Below are 8006 nucleotides of genomic sequence, written 5' to 3'. Positions count from 1 at the left end.
ACTCAGTAGTTTGCAGATTGCCAAATTCAAGAAAGCTCTTGGGAATACACAGACTACCTAGTGGATGGGTGTGTGCTGCACCCTGTTTTGTGGATTTACACAAGCTTTCCTTCTGATTTCATTCGTTGACAAAGGAGGAGTGCCACAGCACTGAGAATAAAGCTGAGCTAGTATAAAAATGGTGTATGAACAAAGCCAGATGCCTCAGATTTTGCAAAGTCCAGATAGCAGAAAAGATTTTCTACCAGGACACCTTTTTCAGATCTGAGGCATTGCCCCAGTGATCTGTTACTTCTTGGATGAGCAAACTCGGCCTACAAATACAGCAAGTCCCTAAGAGCCCAGGTATAGGCTAGCAAAACTCTTGGGTTAGCGGAGTGGAGAGCAGGTAGAGGCTGGGGAGCCATCCTGTATGCTCTCAGCCAGTGCCCAAGAGGCTCTTTTGCCCCTCAAAGGTACAAGGGTGACATTGTCACCTCAACAGAAGTCATTAGCAAAGCATTCCCTGTGGCAACTGCATCTGCTCTGGCAGGGTTTGTGTATTCGAGTATAGAAAGGGAGAGGGATGAGGGAAGATGTCTGTGTCACTAACTGCAGTTCTATTCACTTTGTCCCAGACTACTCTTTTGTTCATCTAGTGTGAATTTGACAGCCATTTTTAGCTGAAAAGCTACACTGGCTTTTATCATCCTTTTTGTTCCACAGGGAGTGCTCATTACTCAGTGAACAAAAAGGTTTCTGGGTCAGAATGACCTGCTGGCTTGTGCCTTAGGATCAGGCATCTTAACTGCAGTAGGGAGGCTCCCAGCTGAGCACCTCCTTGGGCTCTGAGAGAGCAGAGACCCTTGACCCCTCATTCTCAGGCCATTAGCCAGACAGTGGTCTTGCTGCTTAGGATGAAAGTGAAGCAGAATCCCAGCTCTTGGGACTTAATAACCACCTATAATAAAGACAAGTAATGCTACAAAATAGTAAAACAACCATCAGTTAGACGAGAATGTCATTAATGGATATTTTTCCAGCCCTGCTTCAAAGCACAATGATGGGCTTTCAACAGAGTGATTAGAACAATGCCTAGAGTGGAAATATCTCATATGAACCAAGTCCTTCTGGGTGCTTTGGCTGCAAATTTTCCTCACACGCTTAAGGTTCAAAGGATGTGAATAGGGTTCAAAAATTTGGGGAAGGGGAATGATGCACATTTTCAAAAACAACCTCTGGCTCTTCTTAAGAGAGACAACTCAGGAAATACAGTGCTATGGCATGCTAGAGAGGTGACCTTACCTAAAATTGGCTGTCCAAAGGAAACAGACAAAACTGTTTCATCCTTATCTCTCTGTCCCTCAACATTGCTGTGCTCTGCTACATCCCCATGAAAAAGAAGGCTGCCCTTCAAGCATCCCCATAGCTAAGGGAGGTTTGGGGCCTGCTCACCTTGCAGGAAGTGGAGGGCACTGATGGGACAACCCCATACCCCTGGGAGCACCTTGTGGTGCTAGTGTGCTGTGTTGCACTGTTTCCTGGTGCTGCCTCAGAATCAGGCAGAGACCTGCTAATGCACAGTAAGCACACAAAAGTTGGGATCAGGTGGAGGGAGCAACATTGTGCTGCAATGCTGATCCCAGCAGCAGGGGGACCCTGAAGTAGTGTCCTTGATTCTGGCAGAGGCAACCAGGGTTATTGCTCATGGTGACAGCTGAACAAGCCTCCCCAGTGCAGGTCAGCCCTCAGTACCCTGTAGGTCCCACTCACAGGCAGCCACTCTGATCCTGAAACAAACCCCAAACCCTGAGCACTCAGCTCAAGCCATGCTATCTCTGGGGCTACAAGATCAGATAAACAGAACTGCAGGGTGAAAAGCAGCATCTGAATTTAGGATCAAATTCTGAAGTTCCCCGATGCTTGGGAAGATTTGGTACAAGATACTTTGCCTGGCTTTCTTCCCTTCTTCACCAGTAATCCCTCCCCCACCCAAAAGCAGGTCAAGTATTTGTATGGATTCAGGTGTAATGTTCACAAAAGAAAAAAAAAAAAACTTACTGGCAGTGCCATAGTCCTGCAAGGATCCTCTGTCTTTAGCATGCACAGTGGAAACCTAAAGAAGCTTCCTGACTCTTCCTCAGTAGCTTGCTTCAGCAATAAACTGCTGCAATCATATCTTTTCTGGGGAGGAAATAAGGTTCACCTCTTAGCTTCGAAGGAATCAAGAAAATGCATTTCAAAGGAGTGGCTGTAAGTTTGTAACTGCTGTGGTTTGTAAATGCTGTGGTTTAATTGCAGAAGAGCAGCATGTCCAAATGTATCAACATTCAAGGACATTCTGAAGCTCTTGTCTGCCCATGAGTGTGCGTGCTGAAGACAGTGTACTCAGGTGAAATAGCACAGCCTCTGTGCTGCAGAGTTCTGAAAAGTGCTGGGCTTGTTACTTGTCATGGTGGCAAGTTCATTTATTCTACCTGCTCCAAAAGGAATGAGCAACATAATGTTTTCTAATTTTGATGTCAGTCTGATATTGCTTAAGGGCTGTAAAACAAAGACTGAGTCACCTCTATTTACAAAGACCCATTGTCAACATTACATCTTGAGCACAAAACCCAAACTACTAAGACCCCCTGCCCAGACTGCAAGAATTTAAAACACCACCAACTCATACAAGTAAGGCAGTCCTGTTGACTGCAAGAGGCTGCCTTTTCAAGGGTCAGACCAGTAAGTAAACCAATATTTGCATGTAATATTTGATAGCTTGGGTACAAAGGAGATGTAAGGCATGGAAAGATAGACACTTCCCCTTCCTAAAGTCTCTTGTGTGTACTCCAGCTTTGCTCTAAAATGAGAAAGGAATCAGACTGCTCCTGGATTTGATTCTTGCACAACCAAAGCCTCAGATACATTGGAATATGAGTCCAGCACAAAACACCCCAAAATATCCACTTATTCAGGATTGTTGGAAACATATACCAGGCATCTAATGCCGTTTCACATGATGGAAGTCACATCAGGTAAGGTCCTACTCAGTAGACATCTTCCCTAGTAGAGATACCCATAAGAAAGGGAGTTCCAATGTATATTTCTACTAATTTTGCCAATCTTTGCCCACTTTACTTAGTGCTAACAGAGTATACAGCAGCTAAACAGGTTATTTTAACATATCAAATATAAAAATACACCTTTTCCTTTGGTTTTCTGGTAAGGATTCTTAGTTTCTGGAAACAATCCTGTTCTACTCAAGCTACCAAATCCATGCCAGCTGATAAAGAGGGATAAGCCAATCCAAGTCAAATACAGACAAATAAAACATCATGTTTTATTGCTGAAAATAGGAGACGGTTTCTGGCCATCTGCCAGGAAGATAAAGAAGGATTAGCTGGACATTTTTTATTTCAAAACCCTGACTTTTTATCACTGTTCAAATTTCCACCTTGGTATACAATTTGGAGAGGTGGCTATTTCTTATCATGAGCAAATCTATTAATTGCAACAAATACTTAAGAAAAAAATGAGGAAGAAGATATCAGGAAAAAGCAAATCTGCTCCTGAATGGGGAGAAGCAGACTTTGTAGGACAAAATGCGAACGCATCTTGAACTGCAGGAAAGCAATGTGTTTTCTCAAAAATATTCTTCATGCAACCCTCCATGGCCACTGTATTTAGTGGCCACTTATTATTATCTGTGTCAATAAATAACTGGAGCCTCAGCTTCTCCTGGCTCTCTTGGGAGAAAATTGCATGCAACTCTTGGACCTGGCTCTCTTGGGAGAAAATTGCATGCAACTCAAACACTGCTCTTTTGATTCTATTTCAGTCTAAGGGGCCAGCACAGACAGGCCATGATGACAAAGGGCAGGTGCATTTTGAGTGAAATGGGAACTAGAAACTCAAAGTTTACACTGTCATGATTGAATGGTTTAGGTCATTTAACAAATCACCATCAGCAAAAGTGGGTTTAATATAAATTTGTAAAAGCACAACAAAGTTCAATGGCAGGGTCTACTTTAGCACTTACTACCTAGATGAAGCACGAAGGAAAATTGTGTTAGAATCAGTTTAGAATTAATTGTACAGAGGGTGGGGACAAAAAAGGGTAGGAAGGAGACTCTCCCATTGAATAACAAGGTTCAGTGAAGACTCCCTTTCATTTTAAACTCTTGATGAAGCCTAGATGTGGCTGTGCCAAAACTTAGAAGAGTTTACAGCTAAAGGATTTAATATCCCTTAGTCATTTACTAATTTAATACTTACAAAATTATTCATTAGGGTGTACTGTAACCACAGCAGTAAAAATGAGATGGCAACATTTAATCTACACCTGCTTTAGTCTGTACTCACATCTGCACATACACAGACACACGGAAGTATGTACAAAGTTATATGCGCCTGTTTAAAAAAAACCCTCAAGTTCAGTGAAATATGTCAAATGCCTTTGCATTTCTCAATCGTCAAAGAACTGACCTTCCAGGAGGATGGGGTATCAGCCCAGTCCCATGGGAACTTTTGGCAACAGTTTCCAGAGTCCCACATGTGAGAGCTGGTAAGCTCCAAGAGGCATCCCACTCAGAGAGTGTGGTGGGTTGACCCTAGCTGGACACCAGGTGCCCACCAAAGCCACTCCATTACTCCCCTCCTCAAATGAACCAGGGAGAAAGCTGCATCAGTCAAGAAAAAGACAGGAAGAGATTACTCATCAGTTACTACCACGAGCAAAACAAATTTGACTTAGGGAGATTAGTTGAATATATTACTAATAAAAATCAGAGTAGGAGAATCAGAAGGAAAAAAAATCTTAAAAACAGCTTGCCCACACCCCTCCCTCCTTCCCAGACTTAACTTTATTCCTGAATCTCTATCTCCTACCCCACACTGGTGCAGGGAGACTGGGAATGGTCAGTTCATCACTTACTGTTTCTGCCACTGCTTCCTCCTCAGGGAGAGGAGCCCTTCTCCGGCTGCACAGTGGCATCCCTCCCATGGGAGAAGTCCTCCATTAGCTTCTCCAGTGTGAGACCTTCCCATGGGCTGCAGTACCTCATGAACTGCTCCACCAGTGACTCCCTCATGGAGTCACAAGTCCTGCCAGCAAACCTGCTCCAGTATTGGCTCCTCCCTTCATGGGTCTGCACGTCCCTGACAGGAACCTTCTTCAGAGTAGGTTTCCCACCATGGGCCTGTGGATGGTGTATTTTCAGCATCCACCTTCTCCAGCATGGGCTCCTCCATGGGCTGCAAGTGGATCACTGCTCCACAGCAGTTCTCCATGGGCTGCAGGAGAACATCCTGCCTCATCATGGTCTGCACCAGAGGCTGCAGAGGAACCTCAGCTCTGGTGCCTGGAGCACCTCCTGCCCCTCCTCCTCCACTCGCCTTGGTGTGTTCCTCTTACATATTCTCACTCTACTCTTCTTTGGCTACAATTGTTCCTGTGCAATAACTTTTTTTTCCTTCTTAAATATGCTATCATATAGAGGTGCTGCCATGCCACTGAAGGGTTTGGCCTTGGCATGTCCATCTTGGAGCCAGCTGACATTGGCTGCACAGCCTGGTTTTTGGTAGCAGATGGGGCCACAGAAGCGGCTTCTGTGAGAAGCTGCTAGAAACTTCTACCATGTCTGACAGAGACGATCTCTGATGACTCTGAAGATGGACATGTTGCTGGCCCAATTAGAGATGTTAGTAACACTTCTCTGATGACATATTTAAGAAGAAAATCAAAACAGGGCATCCACAGTTTTTTTTCAGAGGTAGCAAAGCGCCACCTCCGGGGGTCATCCCCAGAGTGGTGCGAGGCAATGTGCTGCCACAGCCACCACCATCTTGGCGTGGCCCACAGCAGGCCTTGCCTGCCTGGCCACCCCAGCCAACCATGCTGCAGGTGAACAGGGCAGGGGCAGCAGCTCCCCGTTCCCAGCACCCTGCATGAAGAAAGGTGTTCAATATCAGCAGCGCCATGGCAGCCACCACTGCCCACTTGATGGTGGTGGGGCCGCCTGGCCAGCAGGGCAAGCGTGGTGAGCGACTCCCTGACATGGAACCTAGACAAGATCAACCTCAGCACCGTGGGATCCTGCAAGAATCTTTGAATTAGTGAAACTGGTTGGCAATGGTACCTACAAAGAGCAGTTTTTCTTCTAGTCAGAGAAGAGGAGGAAGAGAGGACATGTGAAAGAAAACAGCATGGCGACACCAAGGTCAGTGGGAAAGGAAGAGAGGGAGGATGTGCTTCAAGCGTTGGAGCTGAGATTCCTCTGCAAGCCATGGTGAGGACTGTGATAAAACAAACTGTCACCCTGTAATGCATGAAGTCCACGGGGCTGCAGAGATCCACTCACAGCCTGTGGGAAAAGTGCTCACGCTGGAGCAGGGGGATGCCAGAGAAAGCTGTGGTCTAGTGGGAGACCCAAACAGAGAGAGAGGCCCTACTTCCAGAGATAGAGAGAGTCTTGCTTCCAAACTAGAAAAGCCCATCCTTAAAAGACTGCACCCCATGGATGAGTTACCCAAGCCACAACAGTTTTGGGAAGACTGTATCCCTGTGGGAGAGACCCCATGGCATAGCAGAAAAAAGACTCCTCTTCCTGAGCAAACAGAAAAAGATTTTGAGTAACTAACTGACCAAACCCCCATGCCCTGTCTTCCTGCACTGCCAGTGGGAAGGAGAGAGGGGCTGGGAGGACAAAAGGTGTTTTAAAGGCTTATTTTCACTTCTTGTTATCCTCCTCTGACTCTAAAGTAAATAATAAATTTACTTTATACCTTTAAATTTGAACCTGTTTTGCCCTTAGAGTGTTTTTTTTTCTCCCAATCCTTATCTCAATTCATGAGACCTTTGTTAATCTTTTTCCCTCCCCTCTGCCCCACTCTAGCGAGAGAGAGTGAATGAATGACTCTTTTGGATGCCTGGCATTTGGCCAGTGTCAAACCATGACAATGGGAGACAAAATCAACGTGAACCAGGTACAATAAAAGAGATACACACACACAAAAAAGGCAAGGTACATGCAGTTCAGAAGCCTTTTCTTCTGCTCTGAGCAAAAACACCCAAAAGGCCAGTGCCCAGTCAATGTAAATTAAGACAGAGGTCCTCTTGGAAACACCATCTATGTTTGGAGTCAAGAAACAATAGTGATTGGTGTCAACTGACATTGAGTAGGGGATGTGATCCAAGGACAAAGGCTGGAAATAACTCCCAGGTATAGCAGCTGTCAGTAACAGCCCAGCCCAGAGTGCCCTCACAGTCTTGTCCTCTCCATTTCACCTGCCTTAACAAACTTCCTTTGACTGCCCCCAGACAGACAACCACGGGCCTCACTCTTAAGAGAAGGAAGCCTAGGCTGGGCCCAGACCAAAACCCAGTAGCCAAACTCTAGTTTTCTCTTCGCTCCCCCTCCTGGCCACCAGCTGCCAAATGAAGTGTGTTAGCAGTGACCAGTTTCAGCGCTTTGCTGAACTGCAGCCTAAAAACAGTGTCCTAAACCTCTTGGTGCAAGGTGGCTCCCAGAGAGGCACAAGGCTGTAGAAACCTGGTTACTGTCTCCCTATGACTTTATTTTCAGCAGATTAGGAGCAAAGTTTTCAAGTAACAGCACTTGGGAGTGGGTCCAGGCTTCTCACTGGAACATTTTCTTTTTGCACACAACCCTCCCCCCAAAATAAACCAGCTTGTTGCAATGGCAGCATGCTTTTCGTAAAAGCCTGTTGACAAAATCTGGGCTTTTATTCCAATACTGAAAGGAGAAATGAGTCAAGGGAGACCTTAATCTTGTTAAGAGCTCAGAGGACTCTGAAACATTAATTGGCCTGTCTGGACCAGCTCTGTGTCTGGACACTGTTATTGTAGCCTCTATCTCAACTATTGAAATCTGAACTTGGGACCACACACACACACACACACAATTTAATTTCTTTTCTTTACATTGTATATCCTATTTCCTGCTTGACGGCTCTTTTCTTTTAGTTCTTAACAAAAAACAACATACTTCTCCATTTTAATTGTTTTTTGTATTACTAAGTTT

The sequence above is a fragment of the Molothrus aeneus genome, chromosome Z, assembly GCF_037042795.1.
Source record: "Molothrus aeneus isolate 106 chromosome Z, BPBGC_Maene_1.0, whole genome shotgun sequence".
NCBI classification, from domain to species: Eukaryota; Metazoa; Chordata; class Aves; order Passeriformes; family Icteridae; genus Molothrus; species Molothrus aeneus.
The sequence above is the reverse complement of the archived record's forward strand: the minus strand, read 5'-3'. Positions refer to the sequence as shown.